Source organism: Lutra lutra, chromosome 2 (assembly GCF_902655055.1).
Source record: "Lutra lutra chromosome 2, mLutLut1.2, whole genome shotgun sequence".
In the NCBI taxonomy this organism is placed as follows: domain Eukaryota; kingdom Metazoa; phylum Chordata; class Mammalia; order Carnivora; family Mustelidae; genus Lutra; species Lutra lutra.
Genome location: NC_062279.1, coordinates 19,004,122 through 19,025,324, shown reverse-complemented (window position 1 = coordinate 19,025,324; position 21,203 = coordinate 19,004,122). Strand labels below are relative to the sequence as shown.

The 21,203-nt window shown below is 46.3% G+C and overlaps 1 protein-coding gene and 1 non-coding gene across 3 annotated transcripts in view; one reads left to right on the top strand and one right to left on the bottom strand.

Annotated features, from left to right (window-relative positions):
* MFHAS1 (multifunctional ROCO family signaling regulator 1) overlaps positions 1 to 21,203 on the bottom strand; it is a 96,909-nt gene that overhangs the window by 13,319 nt on the left and 62,387 nt on the right. The window lies entirely within an intron of this gene.
* On the top strand, positions 7,143 to 7,246 carry LOC125094552 (U6 spliceosomal RNA). Its single transcript, XR_007125572.1, has one exon. It is a non-coding gene; the product is annotated as a U6 spliceosomal RNA (small nuclear RNA).

Sequence of the window (21,203 nt, the reverse complement as noted above, 5' to 3'; positions counted from 1 at the left end):
TGGCATGAAAGCTGGAGGCACCGAGAGGGCTCACGCATACAACAAATCCACGCAATGCTCCAGAACACGGAGCAGCGGGGCCGCACGGGTCACGATCTCCAGCCTGTCTGTGTTCTCCCATGGGCTACTGCATGTTGCCGGCATTCCTAGGATGGGAGATTTGGCTAAAATTGCTGTTGCTAGACTGAGAAAATAAGGCAAGTAGCTTGTTCTTCTCAAAAAATGTACCACAAATACAAAAAGTGGTACATAACTCGTGTTGTCTACTGAAATAGAAGCTCATAGTCTCAGATTTCCTTAACACAAACTTGATTTTCAAACTAAAGGGTGCCATGCCTTGGGCGTAGGTCAGGATCTCTGGGCCCTGGGATCGAGTCCCACATCTGGCTCCTGGCTGGCCAGGGAGTCTGCTTCTCCCTCTCCCTTTGTCTCTCCCCCTACTTATGCTCTCTGTCTCAAATGAATAAATATTAAAAAAAAAAAAAACCCAAATACTGAAAATACTGAATTAAGATTCACTGAGTATCTAAATAGAGCGATCTTACAGTGTGTGAGGAGACACAGGGGATACAGGAGTCTAAGTCAAGGCCTCTGATACGGAGGGTCCCCCCCATCCGAGAAAGTCAAACATCCATAAAAAGAACTACAGTCCCTGTGACAGGGACCCCCAAGCAAAGTTATGAAATGTTAGAAGAGCAATGAGGAGGACAGACTAATGCTGATTTGCAGGACTAGAAAAGACCTCAAAGAGTGGAGGACACCACCTCAGAAGCCCAGTAACGTTCATGACCATGTGTTCTACCTTATCATCATGCTGTTATATATGTCAAGGTGAATGACACCCGTTGATCCCAGAAGGAAAAACGATGATCACAGTTGCAGCTAAGATTGATTGAGCATTTATTATGTGCTTATGCTATAAATGCATTATGTCACTTAGTTCTGATAGAGCCCTACGAAGGTAGGTACAATTTTTATCTTCAGGAGAGAGAGTCTCAAGGGGTTAACTACTCACCAACATTCACAAGGAAGCAGTGGCAGGGCCAAAATTTGGACCCAGGACTATCTGACTCCACTCTTAACCACTACACACTACTGTCCTGGGCAGCAATATCATGATAATTAAATTAGACAACATAAGAAGTACTAAATGTTGTATCTGGCATCTAGTAAGTTCCTGACACTCTTACTATAGTGATGAAAATTTCTTTTTGAAAAGCTCACTTTTCCAACTATATAAAAAATTCATTTACAAATACATGATCAGTAACCAGATTCTCTATAGTAAAGTAATACGCAAGGATCAGACCATAAGTTATCTGCCTGCAAAACACCACGTCCCCAGAGATTTGAAAACTTCAAATGAAAAAGAAAAATTAGATTTATTACACATCTGTATTCACTAGCAAAAGCAAATAAGAAATAAATTCCAAAGTTGGTAGGAGTTGTAAAAAAAAAAAAAAAAAAAAAAAAAAAAGCTACATTTATAGAAAATATGTTAGTAAAGTGAGGACAGATATAAAGTAAGGACAGATATACCTGTGACCTGGCATGTTCCCATTTTCAGGATCTTGTTTCAAGCCCTTTCCTCTCTGACAAAAATTATGCAATGATTGCTCATGGCCACAGTATTTATAAAACAGTGAAAACTTGGGTAACCCTCTCAAGTGTCCAACAATGGGGACATGATGAAAAACTATGACACGCTATTAAGAGGGGATCCTTCCTCTGTGGTCATTAAAAATTAAGAGACTGACCTTTCTGGGTGACAGTGTCAGTTGAAAAGTACCTTCTGATTAGAGTATATGAAACTCACAAACGAGCATCGAGTGAAACGGGTCATTCAAGATGAAATGGGCCTGAGGCTGGTTGTTTATTTTTATGTTTGAGTCCATAGTAGAGCAGGACGGAAAGCATGTTTCACAACTGAAGGACCAGGCCAGCTGTAAATGCTAATGCTTTCTCTTCTGTCGGAGATCTTCCATCCGTGGGCATAAGCACACGGCGCCATCGAAGGAGCAGAAATTTGGCCTGACGCACAGAACACTGCATTCTCTGAAGCAGTATTAGGCCACTAAGTTATGAAAAACTGTTCTTAATGACTCTGGCTCAAGATTTCTGGCATTGAAAAGCTACCACATCAACTGTTTCCCTTCCTACCCCCGCCATAAAAAACAGAACACTAAGTTTTATTATGATTCTTTTAAAAAATCAACAGAAGGTGAGGGGAACGAACTCTTCTCCATCTTTTTCTACTAAGCATCAGAATTCTCAAATGTGGGGCACATTACTCAAAATACTACAAATTGATCATACTAATGACTCAAATCCTAATATTAAACACCCTGCACATTTCAGTGCAAATGAAACCCACTTCCTGATCCGGGATAAAGATCTAAATTATGAATATCCCTCAAAACAGCCAAAGAGGTCTAGAGAGTAAAACAAACAATGATATAGGTTCTATTAAGGAAGGAATGATCTGGAAGTCTTCGGAGCGTCTTGAGCTCTACTTTCTAAAATTCACACCCCTTGCCCCCAAGTCCACTGCTGTATTGTAATTAAGTGTGACTCTTGAGTAGCGGCTATGAGATACGTGAATGCCTGTTTCCCATATCTCCATAGGGCAAAGGCGGCATCGTCTGAAACCATGAGCAGGAAGGTTCCCTGCTTGGCAAGCCCACTGAGTTGTCAGAGACAGCAAAGACCAGAGAACTCCACGGTCGCTTCATATGGAGGAGGAGAGCCAGAGAGAGGTAACAGGACACCTTGTCTTAAGATGAAATAAAGCCCAGAAAGTGTATACATGAGAGAAGTAAACCTTCAACATCCAAACGTTCAACTTAAAAACATGCCATTGTGCACACTTCCAAGTTTGAGAAAAGGCAGAAGAGATCTCCTGGTACCTGCTGGTTCCAACATAACCAACCATTTGTAGACTTGGCTGCATCTGAGAGGACGGTCCCCCGTGCCTGTACCCCCTCCAACCGGTGCCTCCCTCAGGATCACAGCTGGGTGCCTCCTGACTGGCCGCTGCTCCAAAGAAATAAAGTAAATAGACCTGGCTGTGTGTTTTAGTAGTCTTTAAAAGAAATTCCATTTTCTTAATCAGCTTTGGTCTCAGCCCTTTGATTATGAATTCCTTTTTTTTTTTTTTTTTTTTTTTTTTTTTTTGGCGGGGAGAAAGTGACGCGCAGGAAGGAGGGTAACAAGTCTTTGTAAAGAGCAGAAATGGACCTGGGTCTTCTGTTTCGGAGTCCAGAATTGTGTTCATCTCTGGCAGTCATCTTTCTCACCGTCATCTTTTTTAGGACAGGGTAGGGTATACCCTGGAACCACAGGTCAGACGAGTCCATGGTTGGCTGGCCGAAGCTGGTAGGCTGTGGCACCTATCCTCTGGGTTCTGGAAGCTGTCTGGGGGTTGGCGAGCAAGCTGTTAAGCTCACTCGGAAGCTGGGGGGGTACCAGCTGGAGTCCTTGGAAAGCTACCTCCATGGTCTGCTGAATTCATGGGAAAGCCAGCTGGGACAGCCTCAAAACTCCCCAGGAGCTGCCCGCTGAGCCTGCCAGGAAAGCGGCTGGGTCCCTGGAGATTCAGCGGGCATCTTCCGGCTGACTCCAGAAGTCAGCAGGGATGTCTATACACATTGTCCACCCCTTGGGTACATGAACTTGTAGAGAGTTCTGGGACTCCGAGAAGGCTCCCCAAAACTGCAGGGAAGCTCCATGCTTCCTGGGAGCAGAGTCTGCTTTTGGCTCAATTAGTACCTCTTGGAAATGAGTCAATGGATGATAAGACCACTTAATAACGGGATCCATCCTGAGGGATGAATTCCAAAGGCAGCCGCAAAAACTCACACCGTCAGAAATGATGAGCTTCTCGTAAATTGTGTTTCCATTTTCACCAAACAGCCCTGCAATTCTTCGAAATGTGGGAATCTACCAAGTTCTGTGCAATTTAACAAGGTGAAGACTTTTCTGGCTCCAGCCATTTGCTGAATTCTCAAGACCAGTTTTGATGCTGAAAGCCGGGATTTCTTTAAAAAAAAAAAAAAGAAAAGAAAAGAAAAATGCAAATGCCCTTCTGTGCCTCGATGCTTCGGGGACAATTTGTAAAGTCTTATCAGTAAGAGAGCACAATCTACCAGCCAAACAGAAGCAGGTCAACTGGGGTTCTTGGGCGTGCCCTTGAACTAAAGGTGCAAGTCAGTTCCCACATTCAGCGAGTTTCCGGGGCCTGCTCATCAGACGGCACTAAACAAAGTGAACTTCAACACTTTGCTTCCATTTCTCCCCAACATCCTCCAAGGTGGTGGTGACGGTGACAGAGGCAGAAGGAGAAACAGAGATCACACTCTCGATGACTTCTGTGACTCACACAATGACTCTGACCTGTGGAGTCTTCAGATTGTCCTAATGAGTAACAGAAGCCAAGCCAAGCAGGAGCCCTGCACTGGGCACAAACGACTGATACCTTTAATTCTGCCTTTTATGGGAGATGCTCCGTCTGGAGTGAACACGCTCAGCTTTTCCTTGTTTGGCCCAATTCCCAAGAGATGAGTGTCCTAAGAGTAATGTCTACTTACTAATTACATAAAGCTTTGTTTGTTTGTTTGTTGAGGGACAGAAGGAGGTGACTAGCATCTCGGGCAGGCTATGTCAAGCGGGGCTGCATTCAGACCCTCCCTGATGGAGAAGGACTCTGGTCTCTTCTGTATCTAAACAGTTGTGACCTAAGATCACAGCACCCCTTCCAAAGTGTCTGACCAGAGTTGAACCAGGAGAAAAGAAAAACAAAAACAAAAACAAAAAAGGTTAACATATTTCTTTTCAAATCTCTGCCTGAATTTGTCACTTTCTTCACATTATAAGCTCACACTTCCTTGTCGTCAAATCTGTTTTCCTTTTTTGTTTTTTTAACTCACACACATCCAATCCTCTGTACCCTTCTTTCCTACCACTCACTTCCTCATGCTTGGCTCGATGCAGTCGCCTTTCCTTCAGCCCCTGTTTCCATCACCGGCCGTGGAATTCGAGCCCCATCACCCCTCCTCCAGGCTGCTGCTCTGCCTAGACTCCACACCTGCTGGAAAAGCCTCAGGGTCTCCGAACTTACAGTGTCCTTCTCTCAGTGTTCATCCCAGCACTGGGACGAGATGCCAGGTAGAAGCTTCATGAGGATTCCCCTCTCAAGTGAGGTTCCAGAAGACACAAGATAAACATTCCTGGGGCTGGAACAGCAGGTGAACCTGGCCGTGGTGGCCTTTACTACACAGAGGAGAAATGACTCCAGCCAAGTTGCGGGGAGCTCGGGAGCCTCCTCCTAAGGGCTCCGGAGCTCCAAAGACTCTGCCTTTGGATCTAGAAGAGTGAACCCGAGCAAAATAAAAGATTGTATCAAAGTTCTTTACCCTTTCTGGTCTCAGAGCCTTTATCAGTCCCAGATTAGCCCAGATAACACACAAATTGCAATAACACGAAAACAAGACACCCTATCTTTGGATTATATACAAGATTTCTCTCGAGTGTCTAAAAATAAAGCACCCCGCATCCTGAAAAGCAGAACCGTGAGGCACCCCCTAAAGCTTGGATGAGGCTGGCTTCTGACAGGAAAGCTTTCGAACCACAGCAAGCACAGAGTAAACACTCACTACCCGCAGGGAGGGCCAAGGGCTGGTCCAGAAAGTGCCAACAAACTCATGCGAGGAAATCAATCACGGACACACTGTGGGAAGGTGAGGCATCCAGAGCTGAAACTACAGAGGACAGCAAGGCCCCCTACAACACGGCTCTCTCAGTAGCAACAACAAACATGAAGCGAATGAATCCCCTCCGTGTGCACACAAATCCCACCCGAGATGCGATCTGAAGTTAGCCAGTCGGTTGCTGGGTCAGGCGTGCTGTTTGGGGATGGCCCCGCGTCCCTCAGAAAACGCCCATAAGGACTTATGTCCTCACTGACCCTTAGAATTCTGCCAGGGTCTGACCCAAATCAAAGCTGGCCCGGGGCTGAGGGACTGACTGCCCCTGCCTCTTCCACCACAGACTCAACTCGCCTCTCCTCAGACGACGCGCCCGCCACTTGGCTCCATTTTCACTGCTAAGGGTTTATATAAATACAAATCCACCCCAAGAAAGGAAAAATATTTCCCTTTTTCCTGCTCTGGATAAAGTTCCAAGAGACTTGGCTAAGGATTAGACATGCTTCACAGATCAAAGTGTGTAGGGGGGACGGTGGAGGGGAGGGGGGCGAGGAGGGGAGCAGGGCCCAAACCCAACCGGCCTTCTCTCTCTCAAAAGGCAAGTGAGGATTACAAAAAGCCCACACTGCTGGACAGAAGTGCTTTCGAAAGGTTATTCTTTATTTGGATAGCCTGTCACCGACTTCTTACTGGAAACGGTTCCAGGCTCAGAGAAGTGAACGCGGACAACACGAAAGCATTCCGACTAGAACGCTCTCCAGCCGTAGCTTTCCTGTCCGCTGAACATGGGAGGAACTTTTAGGACTAGAACTGAAACAGGAAAGGCCCAACAGCCTTATCAAAATCGACCCGATCTGGAAGGGATGGGATGATCAGAAGCCATAGCTTTGCTTGTCTCCTAACAGGGAAGATGACAAGATTTCCACAAATTCATTTTTCTTGGAGGGAAAAGGAGTGAATGTCGGGCTGGGTCAGGGGAGGTGGAGGGAGCCAAGGAGGCCCTGCAGGGGCCTGGGAGACCTGAGAAAAGGAAGGCTGGGAGGAGCGCTGAGATGGTCCCTTTTGCTTATTGTGCACATGGCTGTTATCTCCCACGCGCATACACAAACACTACAGGAGAACCTATAGCGCACGTGGGGGGGGTGTCCCCCCCCCCAATATGAGAGTCCCTTTACCTACCCCACCCCCACCCAAGTCTCATTCCCAGAAGATCCAGACTGGACTTGGGGCCATTATGAGCTAACAACAAGCATCCATGATGATCTGAAAAGTATTAAATGGCCCTCATCATAGAAACCCAGAACTCCTTGGCCTCTCTAACCTCTTACAAGTTGCAATTATGAACAGGAAAGAATTCTTCATATTTCAGTGGCACCTCATCTTGACGTAGATACAGCTTCCAGACTGAAGGCTAAATACAGATAGAAAGAAAAGAACATAGTGCTCGCTTCAGCAGCACATATACTAAAATTGGAACGATACAGAGATTAGCATGGCTCCCGGGCAAGGGTGACATGCAAATTTGTGAAGGGTTCCATATTAAAAAAAAAAAAAAAGAAAGAAAGAAAGAAAGAAAGGAAGGAACATAATCATGAAAGCATTAAAGCCAATTAGGAAGTATGGGATTGCCCAAATGGGCTTGGCTTCCCATGGAGAAAGGGTAGCGCCAGGGAGAAGCCAGTTCTCCGAGCAGCTCGGTCTGCGTAGAACCTGCCACTCAACTAGGCCAATTTGCCTTCCCTGGGCCTCCATTTATCTTGTCTTGAGCTTTTCACTGACGACCTATTAAACACGGTCACTTGGATACTGACACGTCCAAAATCAAACTCTTGATTCCATTGGCCCTACTTCCCCAAAGTTATTCCTTTCCAAGGCTTCCCCATGTCCATAAATGTCTACTCTGTTCTTCCAGTGATTCTTGACAAAAAACATAGAGCCAGCCCTGACCCGCCTTTCCCCTTACATCCCACACCACAGCCCACAGCATCAGCATGTCCTGTTGCTCCAACTCAATCCCACCCAGCCCATCCAACCACCTGATCAGCTCTCTTGCCCACACCACCATCAACGGGACTATCGTGGTGCTCTTCTAGTCCACGTCTGGCCTCCGTGGTCCATTTCCCTGCTGAAGCCAGATGGGTTCTTTTAGAAAGCAGATAGGGTCATGCCACTCTGCTCAGAACCCTCCAACGCCTCCTGTGTCACTGGGAACAAAGCCCAAGTCCTCACAAAGGTCTCCAAGGTCCCATGTGATCTGCTCCTGTTTACTTCCTGCCCAAGCACCTTCATCCAGCTCCCTGGCCTGACTTTGATCTGCACCCTGCCCTCGTCCCCCATATACATTTCATTCAGGTCTCTGCTCAACTATCACTGCCTTGAAAAAAAAAAAAAAAAAAGAAAGAAAAAGAAATCTTCCTGACCACCTTGTACAAAATAGCATCCTCATTCTCCCGGCCCCTCCATATTCCATTTACTGATTTATTTTTCTTCACAGGACTTCTGTCCACCTGACATAGAAGGGTTGATGGTGTGTCTCTTGTTATAGCTCGTAAGCTCCACAATTATGGAGATTTTTCTTGCTCGCTATTGGATCTCAAGCTTCCAGAACAGTACCTGGCGCACAGTAGGCCCTCAGCAATGGCGGAATCCACAGATGGAGGGCACATACATGGCAGCCTCGCAAGTTCCCTCAGGTCTGTGGTTCCAAATCTGACACTGGTCAGTGCACAGTCACGCCCTCAGGGCCCAAGTCTATAGCCTCTTCTTCCGAAGGGTATACAAGTAACCAAGCCAGGGGCCATTTCCAAACATCCCCCCACATGCGGCCTCCTCCATGCACCACGGCCAGAGGCAATCACCCATAGGGCTCCAGGAATAATTCACCCTGCTTTTCTATCTTACTTGATCCTGCCATATTTTCAAACTGGAAAAAAAAAAAAAAAAGCCACAACAAAGTCTAAATCCGTGTGGGAGGAGTCTAAGGCTAATATCTTAAAATATTTTCTAAACGATGACATAGTTCAGAGATACATTATGGAAACCTCTAAGTGTAGCATAAAATGTCTTCTTCTGAACTGTAGCTTAAAATGGGTTCGTTTGAGAGTAGTAGGGGTGAGCGGGGGAGACAGGAGGGAGCAGAGGTACCACAAATTATTTAGTGCTCTGGATGTGGGGTAGGGGAGACTCCAGCAGAAATAAGTTCTTAGTGCCCCCTTCCTTTCCCAGTCGCCTCGTTTCCTCTCATGGGCGTATCATGCTGTGTTTTCCATGGGGATGTTCCCGCGGATCCCTGGAGTTGCCTCTCTTCCCCTCTCCTCTGTCCGGCTAATTCTAAAGCTCTGGTTCCCCTGAGCTGGCCCTGTGCCCTCCCTGCCCTGCAGACCAGGGTGCTAAGCTGGGGAAGTTACGGGGCTCACATCCTTTGTTCCCCATCTCTCAAGCTCACTGTCCTCTGCCGCCTGCTGCTCAGGGTCCTGAAAATCATCATTTTATATGTTGCTGCTTTGTTTTGTTTTTCACAGGTGTGAGGGTAAATACGGTCTCTGTTACTCTGTCCAGCTGAAAGCGGAAGTGTGGCTTTGGGTTTGAAGTACTTTTTTTTTTTTAAAGATTTTATTTATTTATTTGACAGAGATCACAGGTAGGCAGAGAGGCAGGCAGAGAGAGGAAGGGAAGCAGGCTCCCTGCTGAGCAGAGAGCCTGATGCGGGGCTCAATCCCAGGACCCTGGGATCATGACCTGAGCCAAAGGCAGAGGCTTTAACCCACTGAGCCACCCAGGCGCCCGTGAAGTACTTTCTACATCAGGAATGAAGTCGTTTCTTTCTAAATGGTTAGCCTGTCATTAAGGTTAAAAACTCCAGTGCTTCTAAAGACACTGAATCGAAAGACAAATCACGGATGGGGAGAAAGTATTTGCAAAGGATATATCTGATAAAGGATTTGTATCTAGATTATATAAAGAACAGAACTCAAAACTCACTAAGAATAAGAACAACCCAATTTTTAAAATGGGCAATAAATAAATCAATTAAATTAAATAGGGGCACCTGGGTGGCTCAGTCGGTTAAGTGACTGCCTTTGGCTCAGGTCATGATTACAGGGTCCTGGGATCAAGCCCCACATTGGGAGTCTGCTTCTCTCTCTCCCTCTGCCTGCCGCTCCCCCTGCTTGTATTCTCTTGCTCTCAAATAAATATTTTTTTTAAAGAAACAACATACCATCTAATACCTAATAATGATTGGTAGGTGATGCCTCCCACCAATGGCTATAGAATTAGCAGGTCAGAGTAGTTAAAGGGAATTGACGGTTGTCAACTTCTGAGGAAGAGCGATAATATGGCAATAACCAATGACAGCTTCTACAGGACACACATGCAAGAGCTGACCTACAAGGTAAGTCAGGAGGTCACACCTTTAATCACACACCTTTAACCACCTAGAGGCATGGAAGCTTGGTTTCTTTCTCCTCTCCTCCTCTTCCACTTCAGAAAATTACTCTCTGCCTATTACAAGGTTAAGAGTATTATCACACGAAGTGAGACATACACTTTAGGTCATCCAACGCTATTCCAAACTTCTAGAAGACAAGGCTAAGGGTAAAGACACTGGCTCCTTTCAGTCTTGAAGCACAGAGTAGTGCAGGGGCTGACCCACAAAGTCAACTCAAGAGACCACTACTGTCTCTCCACTTAGACTGGAAAGTACACCAGAAAAAGCGACCATAATAATCTCTAGCATCTATAAGAAAATTTGCCCTGCTTTTTATGGGAGGAAAAATCTCCTTTATTTCTTGAGCTGAGAAAGTATGACCCTTTATATCTAAACTCTTTAACTGAAGCCAAATTTGCATTGGGTTGACTAGTCTAATAAAGCCATTTGAGACAAAAAAGTGTGGGCAATTGCCAACCTACAAATATTTGACTTTTGAAAATAATTAGTGGCTTCATTGCTCTTAGCAGTGATGCTTTTAACAATTCCAAGCAGCAAGCCTTCTACCGCCCTGTCTCCTGGGTCCCAGCCCCACTCACTGCAGCCAGCCACAGCCCTGAAAGCCCAGCCCAGCCCTCAGATGTGGGAGCTCTGGCCTTTGCGATCTTCGTCCTCACTGTGGGCTCTTGCCCGTATCTATCCCTACGTCCTCAGCCACACACTCCACTATGGACTGACAGTGCCAAGACATATGGCCACAAATGTTCTTTTATAACTTTGTAGGTTATATGGGCTTTGTGGTTCGGCCTGGACGCCAAACCAGCATTTAGAACATTGTCACTACAGGGCTATGTCTTCCCCTGTAGAGTCGGCAGACGAAAAAGAATTTTTGGAACACAGCCCTTTGTAGGTTGTGGACGATCCACATAAACCAACGATAAACTTTGTCCTTCCACACCACAGACCCATATAAAGGGATTTGTTAGGCACAAGCAATATCACATGTCTAGAGGTCAACCATCGGTGACATTGGTCTTTTATAACTCGCTCATTGCTCCAGTGCACCCCCAGATTTTCTGCAACATAAGAGCTACAGAGATTTCTAATTTTATTCTAAGAGACAGGGGAGAAGGATCAACATGAGCATGAGTGCACTGACAAAGTCTGAAAAGTGGCTTTGCCACTTACCACTGTGTGGCCTTGGGGAAATTACCTAGCCTCTCTGAGCCTCACTGTTCTCATGTCTGAAGTGTGGATAAGAAATGTCAAGCATACACCTCACAGGAGCGCTCTAAGAATTAAACTGACCTGACCCCCTCTACCTGGCACACAGTAGCAGCTCACTAAATGTTCATTTCTTCCTCATATCCTTGTTCATCTGAAACCAAGGTTTATCCAAAAATAACTTCTGGAAAGAGATGGGCCTATCCCAGGAGCAACTGAAAAGGCCTGACTCTCCTATCACCTTACCCCAGATCCCTATTGCTACCATTATAGTATATCCTGCCTCTAAAGGCAGCACGGGTCCTCTAAAGGACATCTAGCACTTTTGTACATTTCTGGAGGAAGAGTCAATCTGTACCCCTTCTTTGGAGAGAAATTTTGTATTCCATTTCAAGGTATTTATTCTACAGAGATACCCACAAAGGTCAAAGGGTGTAGTCCCAAGTATTTCTTCAGTATGGTTTCCTACTTTAAAGGCTGAAAACAACTTAAATGCTCACGAGAGAAGCCTGGTTAAATAAAAAGAGCTTAGATAATAGAATATCATGTAACCAATAATAATAATTTAAAAAAGAACCAGATAGCTCTTTATGTATTAGTATGCCCTGAGTGTATTTTTAACTTAAAAAAAAAAAAAAAGAAGAAGAAGAAGAAGAAGAAGCCCCAAAGCAGTGTCTCTATTCTGCTACCATTTGGCAGGGGGTGAAAGGGTAACCTCCCTCTTCCCCTATGTATACTGGCAAATATATATTTGTAAAAACACAGAGCATCTGGGCAAGGATACCCAGGAATCCTGGCTGTCTCCAGCGGGGGAAATGGATGGCCATGGACAAGAGAGAAGACGTTTTTCTCCCCACAGAGCCTTTTGTGCCTTTTGAAAGGTACTCACCACTTACACAGACTACCAAGTAAACATAAAACTTAAGTCAAGTCTGACTGGCTCAGTCAGGAGAGCGCACTCTACGTGATCTCGGGGTTGTGAGTTTGGGCGCCATGTCAGGCACAGAGATTACTTGAAAAGAAAAGAAATGAAAAGAGAAAAGAAGAGAAGAAAAGAAAAAAAGACTATTTAAAATAAAAAAAAGATAAAACTTAAAATAATCTACCCCAGTATAAGTTCAATTTTTTTCCTTTTTTCTCTTTAGAATAGCTTTCTTCTTTTTTTTAAAAGATTGATTTATATTTATTTCGAGAGACAGAGAGAACATGAGAGAGAGTGAGAGGGAGAGGGGCAGAGGGAGAAGCAGGCTCTCCACTGAACCGAGAGTGTGACACAGGGCTCGATCCCAGGGCCCTGGGATCATGACCTGAGCTGAAGGCAGATGCTTTAATGGACTGAGCCACCCAGGCGCCCCTCTATTTATTATCTCAATTATAAATAAGTTAACACTTGCTGGTTTCAACAAGTCATGAACATAAAATGTATAAAAGAAAGGTGAGAATCACTTTCCTCCCTTGTCCCCTTCGCAAGCATCCGGTCCCCTTCCTTTCCTCTCTCCTTGCTCAGCTCAGACATACTTAGTGCTTCTCTACACACCTGGGATTTTTGTTTGTTTGGCTTCTTTTCCATCAGGCAGAGGCATACCATAGCACAATGCAATGTTCTCGTCTTTCATCCGACTGCATACTACCTGACGGTGGTGTTAGAGCGAGGGCTGTATTTGTTCCCCATTTCTTCATTCGTCTAATATCAATGTCTTTCTCTTCCCTGACCCTCCCCGGCCCACGCTCACACAATTTTACATAAACAGACTCATGTCACACAATCATTTCTTAATGGAGCCCTTTGGTTTGGTTGCTATTTGCCACCACTCCCACCCATTTCCTGAACAGTGTCTCATGCCCTTGGAGGGTGAATTTGCATGCCCAGGTCCCCACCCTGTGGTCCTCCCCAGGGAGTCTCTACCCCCAACACCCCCTACCCTCAAGGCCAGGGCTGGCTCCTGTGCTGGGGGCCTCTTGGAGTCAGGGGAGCCCTGGGGCAAAGTGCAGTCAGCTGGCCAGGCAGAGAAGCCGGGGCTCTGGCCAAATACTATTTCAGACTCAGTGGTGATGCATCATGGAACGGAGCGATCTAACAGGAGAAACCCCTGGGAGCTTCTCACAAACCCAGATCACACATCTAAGAAAAAAACAGCACAAGTGACTGAGAAAAGCTCCTCCAGCAATCAGAGGCTTGTGGCTTCCATATCCTTCCCTACCCCTCTTCCTTCACAAGGCAGCAGAGATGAGCCAGCGTGTGAGTAGGAAAGGGAAGGTCCAGTGTAGGTGACACAGCTGGCCCCTGGCCGAGTCTCAGGGGCTCCCTGCCTGGCCTTGGGGTGAGAGGGAGCAGCTGCTGGATGGATTGGAAGGAGCCAGGAGGAAAGGCTGGGGGATTAGCGGCTTCTGTGTGGAGTTTACGGTGCCTCCGAGGTCCCTGCGGCAGGAGGTCAAAGAACGAGGAGAGAGTGGAAACAGAGAGTCACTCACTGCTAAGCCCATTTCCACCCTCTGCTTCCCAGTTCTTACATTTCATGGCAGCAAATTTCATGGAATTCAAGGAAGTACTTAACAATCCTTGTTCAGGGAGGAGGACAGTGCACAAATGATCACCCCCCTCCCAAACACGCTTACAGGTCTGTCCATGTAAGCTCTTTCCTGATGCCAAAGGCTATGAAAATATAAATCAACCTCCATTGATTAAAAATTTGATTTCTGCCAGAGCTTTGCGTCTTCTTTAAAAGAGGTGGGGGTGGGGCTTTTAAAAATCCCGACAACCCACTCATCCTGTTGAAATCTCAGTTTGGCATTTCTATAAGGACTTGACCTAGATCCAAGAAAACCTCCTCGGACCCCAAGTGTGTGAAGATGTTAGCAGATATCACGCAGGGTCTCAAGCAAGGTTTTCATAAAATCCTACTAATCTCAAGTCTACTGACAGCCCAGGGGCCTTAACAATAACTTCTTAAACACATGCAGAAGACAGCTGGGTCTACCTAGCATCAGGGCACGGCGACTTCTGGGGAAGGCATGGATTTGCTTCCAGAGGAGCCCAGCACGAAAAGGAGGAGGGTGCGGCGCTGACCCCAGGGGCTGGCTCCCATCTGGACCACCGACCGGCCACAGGTCCTTGAGCAAATGGCTTTAAGGACACTAAGCCCAGGTCTCCATGCACTGCTGCCCCCCCCCCCCCCACCGAGAGAGGACACTGCACACCACGCAGGCCTGTCGTGAGTCATATACACGGATGTCCAGGTAGAGGCCAGCTGCCTTTCCCAGGGCTCCTGAGACCCTCGGGGTCCCTGGCCTCTGCCTAGGGCTGGCCACCTGACCACAGGCGGCCCCCTCCGAGGAGTGGCAGCAACTTGCAGCCTGGTGAGAAAAGGTGAAGGAGGCAGATCAGATGGCTCCATGGGGAACTGGAAATTGGGGTGAGTGACAGATTTAGTGAGTGAAGCAGACAAAGGCTGGGGCAGTCACCTGCCTCACACATCAGCTGCAGAGGAAGCTGGTCTGAGGGGAGAAAAAAATGGGGGCAAGTCCTTAGGGAGAGACAGAGGAACAGAAGTCGGAAGGGAAACCAAGCAGGGGACCGAGATGGGGGCAGGGGATCAAGTCAGGGGATTAGAGATGGGAGTCTGGTGACTGACAAGTTGAATGACAGGACCTAAGGGCACATCAGACAGGGGATGTGGGAGGTGGACTGAGAGAGAGATTGGGACAGAGGGACAGAATGACACAAACCAGTCCCAAGTTCCAAATCAATGTAAGGAAAACTTCAACTTGTTTCCTTTCCTTGGATTCTGAGGATCGCTGTACTCTTGACATAATCCTGCTTTTCTTCCCTTAAATTAACTTGCAAATGCTGACTGGAACATCATAATTAATAAACGGCTTTGATTGAGCATAGCCGTTTCTTTCATTAACTACGGGTATTATTTGCAACTAATTACAAAACTCTCATAAGTTATTATAAAAACCACTTTGAAGACTTGGCTTTATGAGTAACAAGGTATTTCTCTGCATCTAGGAAGGTGCTTTGGGGAAGCCTGGTGAGCGTCGCTGCTGCAAAGGAGAGAGAGCAGGGACGACGCTGAGACCTGGGTTCTGCTCCCAGGGCCATACTGACTTCCTGCAAGTTCCTGACAACCCCTGACTCCTCTGGGCCCCGGTCCTTCAGCTGCAAAGGGAAGAAGCTGAACTGGTTTATCTTGAGAGTCTGTTAGGCTTAAAATAGTCCATTCCAGCTTAAAATACTGTGAATATGTATTTTCTACTGAATTTTCTAGGTTTCTCAAGTTAGACTCGCAAATTTAGCATGAAGTAGAACAATCTCTTAAAGAGGCCAAACGAACATGGCCCGCCCCCCTCCCCAACCCCCGCCAGCCACCCCCCACCCCAACCCCTGCCAGCCACCCTCTCATTGCTTCCCTACTTTATGGCCCTCATGCTTCCAAACAAGAGACAGCATCCCACTGGTACCCAGAAGGAAGTTACCCACGGCTCAGTCTCACGCTCAGCACAGAGAACAGTCAGGGCCCCAAGAAAAGACATCCTATGGCCAGTAAAGCCCTCTTCTCAGAGATTCATCTGTCTCCCTAGGCTTCAAAGAACTTGGCCACCTCTATATATAGGAGTTTGAGTGCTCACAGAAAATGTCTGTTACTCTTCTCTAACATGGCCAAGTTCCCCAGAGTGAAAAAAAACAATCACAAACTGTCCAAAAAGAGCAAGATTTAATTTTCTGTATAAATAAAAGTGCTTTTCATTCCCCACTTAGTAAAAACCAGTAGCTTTCAGGAGCTCACAGTTGTGCGCATCAAGCCAGACCGAAATATGTCCACGTGTGCGGTCTGTGCTCTAACACCGGGCTGTCTGCAAGGTAGACCTGCTGACCAATGAGGCAGCCAGGTCCCACCCAGGCTACACACTTCCTGCGAAGAGACTGGCGGGCAGACAAGCAGACCCCACAGACGAGGCCTCCCTGTCCAGAGGCTCAGCAGGGACCAGAGCGCCGTGAGGCTGACCTCTGCTCACGTTCCATCAACTGACATCTACTGGAAATGCAGGTCTGGCTCTCTCCAAACCCGGCGCAAGGGTAACCCTGCAGTCATTGTCCACTGGGGCAGGGAACATGCCCCCCCGCCCAAAAAAATTCAAGTCTCCCTTAAATAAGGACCATTGCAAACCACTTCAGAGTCTTCTGGTCCTGGCAGAGGCCAAGGCCCTGACTCAGGCAGAGAGCACTAAGCTGGAGGTGTGCAGACCCCAAAACTGAGACTTCAAGGTCAAGGGTTCTCTATCTCTATCTTACACACACACACCCTTTTCCCGCTCCATGAGAAGTGGAATATAATTCCTGCCAATATGTACTTTAAGGTGATGCATATAATACGGAATCCCAACCAATCAGGGGCAGATCATCTGCAAGAGACAAAACTGTGTGTGATCAAGATGGATTTAGCCATCAGAGGCCAGAGGGAGGGGCAGCACCCACCGGTCCTAAAGTTCAAGGAAAGAAAAGGGATCAGAGACCAGGCAAGCAAGCTGGAGGCAGGGCTCCAAGCAACCTGGGAATGGTGCGCTCACAGCACGGAGGCCCTCTGGAAGGGCCTGTCAGAGATTCTGTCCCAGCCCCCATTCAGGATTTCCAGGTTCCCAGCCTAGACTCCCTGGGGACCAGCTTTCACCAGGGAAAAGAAGACAGGAGAAGCCACGCCTAGGCACTCGACTATCCTAAGTTTCTTCTTCTTCTTCTTCTTCTTTTTTTTTTTTTAATATTTTATTTATTTATTTGACAGAGAGAACGATCACAAGTAGGCAGAGAGGCAGGGAGATAGAGAGGGAGGAAGCAGGCTCCCTGCTGAGCAGGGAGCCCGATGCCGGGCTCGATCCCAGGACCCGTTTCTGTAAACCCCGGACCTATTCCCACCAAAGTTTAAAGGGATAGAAAAATGTATTCATTTGCTAAGGCTGCCATAAGAAAGTATCACAGACCGGCAGCTTCAAGAACAGAAAGTGGTTTTCTCACAATGCCGGAGGCCAGAAGTCTGAGACGGAAGGGTCAACAGGGTCGGCTTCTCTGGAAGCTTCTCTCCTGGGCTCAAAGATGGCCATCTTGTCCTCTCCCTGCTCTCCCTGTGGCCTCATGTGGTCTTCCCTCTGTCTGTGTCTGGGTCCTAATCTCATCCTTTTTTTTTTTAAGATTTTATTTATTTATTTGAGAGAGAAAGCGAGCAAGAGTGGGGTGAGGGGGTGCGTGCGCAAAGGGAGAGGGAGAAGCAGCCCTATTGAGTGGGGAACCTGATGAGGGGCTTGATCCCTGGACCCCCAGATTATGACCTGAGCCGCTTAACTGACTGAGCCACCCAGGTGCCCCTAATCTCATCTTTTTTTTTTTTTAATTTTTTTTTTAAAGATTTTTATTTATTTATTTGACAGACCACAAGTAGGCAGAGAGGCAGGCAGAGAGAGAGGAGGAAGCAGGCTCCCCACTGAGCAGAGAGCCCAATGCAGGACTTGATCCCAGGACCCCAGGATCATGACCTGAGCCGAAGGCAGAGGCTTTAACCCACTGAGCCACCCAGGTGCCCCTTTAATCTCCTTTTTAAAGACCCTATCTCTGGGATGCCTGGATAGCTAGTCAGTTAAGCAACCAACTCTTGATTTCCACTCAGATCGTGATCTCAAGGTGGAGAGACTGAACCCTGGGCTCTACGTTCAGACTAAATAAATAAATAAAAATCTTAAAAAGAAAAACCCTATCTCCACATATAGTAACATTCTAGGGTACTGGACGCTAGGACTTCAACATATGAATTTTGGGGAGGGGGTCATATTCAGCCCAGAACAAAGACGACTAAATCAGAACGTCTTCAAAATGCTAGGTTTCTTTTGCGAAGAAAGAGACCAACTCTTAATCCTCTTCTTAGGTTCCTAGAGAAGCATAAATTATAACTTGAATATTCTGAGGAGGCTCAGACCCAGAAGGAGTCCAAGATACCAACAACCAGCAGGACAGCTGTACCCAAGGGGTTATGATGATATACTGATGTCAACTTCCTATCAACTTCCTCCCTTTACATTTAACACCTATTCTTTATTTTTAAAAATGTCCTAGGACTTGACCCCGCAGGCACCTGCTGGGGGCACCACCAGCAGCTCGAGCATCCGAGCAACCCAGCCGGAAAGGAAGCTGGAGGCAGCGTAAGTAGGCGGGGTTTGTGACGTCGGGGGGGGGGGGGGGGCCCGCCACCCCCCAGCCCAGCTGTCGGGTAGCCCGTGGGAGCCCCTGCCGTGCAGACCATCCCAGCAGCAGGCGAGGAGGACACAGGACTGGAGGACCCTGAGAACCTGCACACCTATGTGGAGAGGAGACAGTGCAGTGCCTGACCTCTCCTAGCCCAAAAACTCAGTGGGAATTAACAACATAAAGTGAAAAATAAATGTCATTCTTTCTCCTGACTGCTGGTTGGTCCCACAGAGGAAATTAAGGATAGTCCAGGACTTACAATGGTGCGAAAGCGATATGCATCTGGTAGAAACCATACTTGGAATTTTGAATTTGGATCTTTCCCCCAGGATGGCGACCTGTGGTGTGATCCTCTGGCGTGACCATGGCAGTGAGCTGTGGCTCTCGGTAAGCCATGTGATCATGAGGGTAAGCAAGCCATACGCCTGAACCGTTCTGCACCCACACATGCACCCTGCTTCCCACTTTAGGTAGCCCATCAATTACACGAGGTATCTAACACTTTCTTATTAAATAGGCATTGTGTTAGATTCTGCCCAACTGTAGGCTAATGCGAGAGTTCTGAGCTTGCTTCAGGTCACTGGGCTAAGCTATGATGTTCGGGAGGTTAGGTGTATTGAAAGCATTTTCTACTTACGACATGGCTTATCAGGACGTATAATGGATTTATCAGGACATAACCCCATTGTAGGTTGAGGAAGATTGTACTGTTATCCATTTCTCTAGTGCCTTCCAGAAATACCATATGCAAACACAGATTGTGTGTGTGTGTGAGAAAGAGAGAGAGAGAAAGCAAGAAAGAGAGAGAGAGACACTTCTAGCTGCCTACCTAATATTCCTTCTCCTCTTCTTCCATAATCACAGAACCCTGGATTACACAAGAGGAAGAAACATGTGCCTAATTAAAATTCTTACCTCCGCAGATTCCTTTAAAGATCTAAAGAGCCATGGGGTAGTTCTAACCAACAAAATGTAAGCAGAAGTCTGCTGAAACGTTTTGGCTTTTGGGATAAAGACGCCTTCCCTTCCTCCTCCTTTTCTCCTTCTGTCTTTTTCTCACCTGGAAATCCAGAGATGGGGCTTGGTAGAGCACAGCCATCTTGCTGTGATGAAGGGGAAAAAAATATATGAGGACAGAGGCCCACACAATTAGGAACGTGGAAATGAGAGATGGAGCGTGCGTGAGGCACAGATGGTGGCATACTTGGGTCCCTGTACCAACCATGCATGGCCATCACAGGCAGATTTTTTGCAGCATAAGATAAATATAGCCACTCAGGCTTTTTATGATTTGTATTTAATCCCTCCTGACCGATACTTATCTTTTTTTATAAAACACATGACATCAGACTATACACATTGGTTTGCTTTTCCATTTAATATCTTGACTCAGTCAGGATATAGAATTGCAACTTTTTAAATTTAAAACAAATTTTTTTTTTTTTTTTGTATTTTTAAGTAATCTCTACACCCAACATGCAGCTGAAACCTACAACCCTGAGATCAAGTCGCGACTGAGTCAGCCGGGTCGCCCCAGAGAACGGCAACATTTGTTTTTTGATTGTTTGTTTAAATCTAAGATTTTATTTATTTATTTGATAGACAGAGATCACAAGTAGGCAGAGAGGCAGGCAGAGAGAGAGGAAGGGAAGCAGGCTCCCTGCCAAGCAGAGAACCCGATGCGGGGCTCAATCCCAGGACCCTAGGATCATGACCCAAGCTGAAAGCAGAGGCTTTAACGCACTGAGCCCAAATTGCAACATTGTAATCATCACACAGCATTCCACTGTATGCCTAACTGACATGATTTGCTTTCATTTTTTCCTATTACAAACACTATTACATCAAATATCTCTGTAGCTATTTTTGCATACTTGCTGGAAAATATTTACAGGGTCTAAGTGAAATTCCTGAGTCTAAGGATAACGACCTTTTAAATTGTGATAGATAATGTACAAATGACCTTCAAAAACACTCATAAGCTATATACATATGCCTCTTTCCTTGTATCCTCAGTAATAATGGATATTACCAAACCTTGTCATGGTCCTCTCGTGGGTAGAAAAGTGAGATCTTGTTGTTTTAAACTGAACTTCTAAACAGAGTAAAGATTAGGATGTTTTAATATGCTCATTTCTGTCAACATCAGTTCAACCTCCTCATTGTCCATCTTTGTTCTTACTGATTTTTAAGAATTTCCACATGAAAAGAACTGGCCCTCTGACATACACGCCACAATTGTTTTTCCAAGTACATTCTTTGTCATTTGACTTCACTCATGGAATTTTTGCCAAACAGAACCTTTTAATTTTCATATGAAATGTGGAAAGTTCGTCTTTCCTTTACAGCTTCTGTGTTCTGGGACATGTTTAGGGGGGGAAAAAGTCTTCTGTCTCCATTCCAGGCCATATTTAACATTTACTCATGCTTCTTCTAATAGTCTTTATGATTTCGTTATTAAAGTTTAAATCTTAGAGCCATCTGTAATTTATTTTTACATATTTTATCTAAAGTATGAGGACAGACTCTAGCTTTCTCTTTTTCCAACAGGTATCCAGCTGTCCCAAATACCTTGCACTCCCACTGATGAGTTTGCTTCTCCCACTGATTAGAA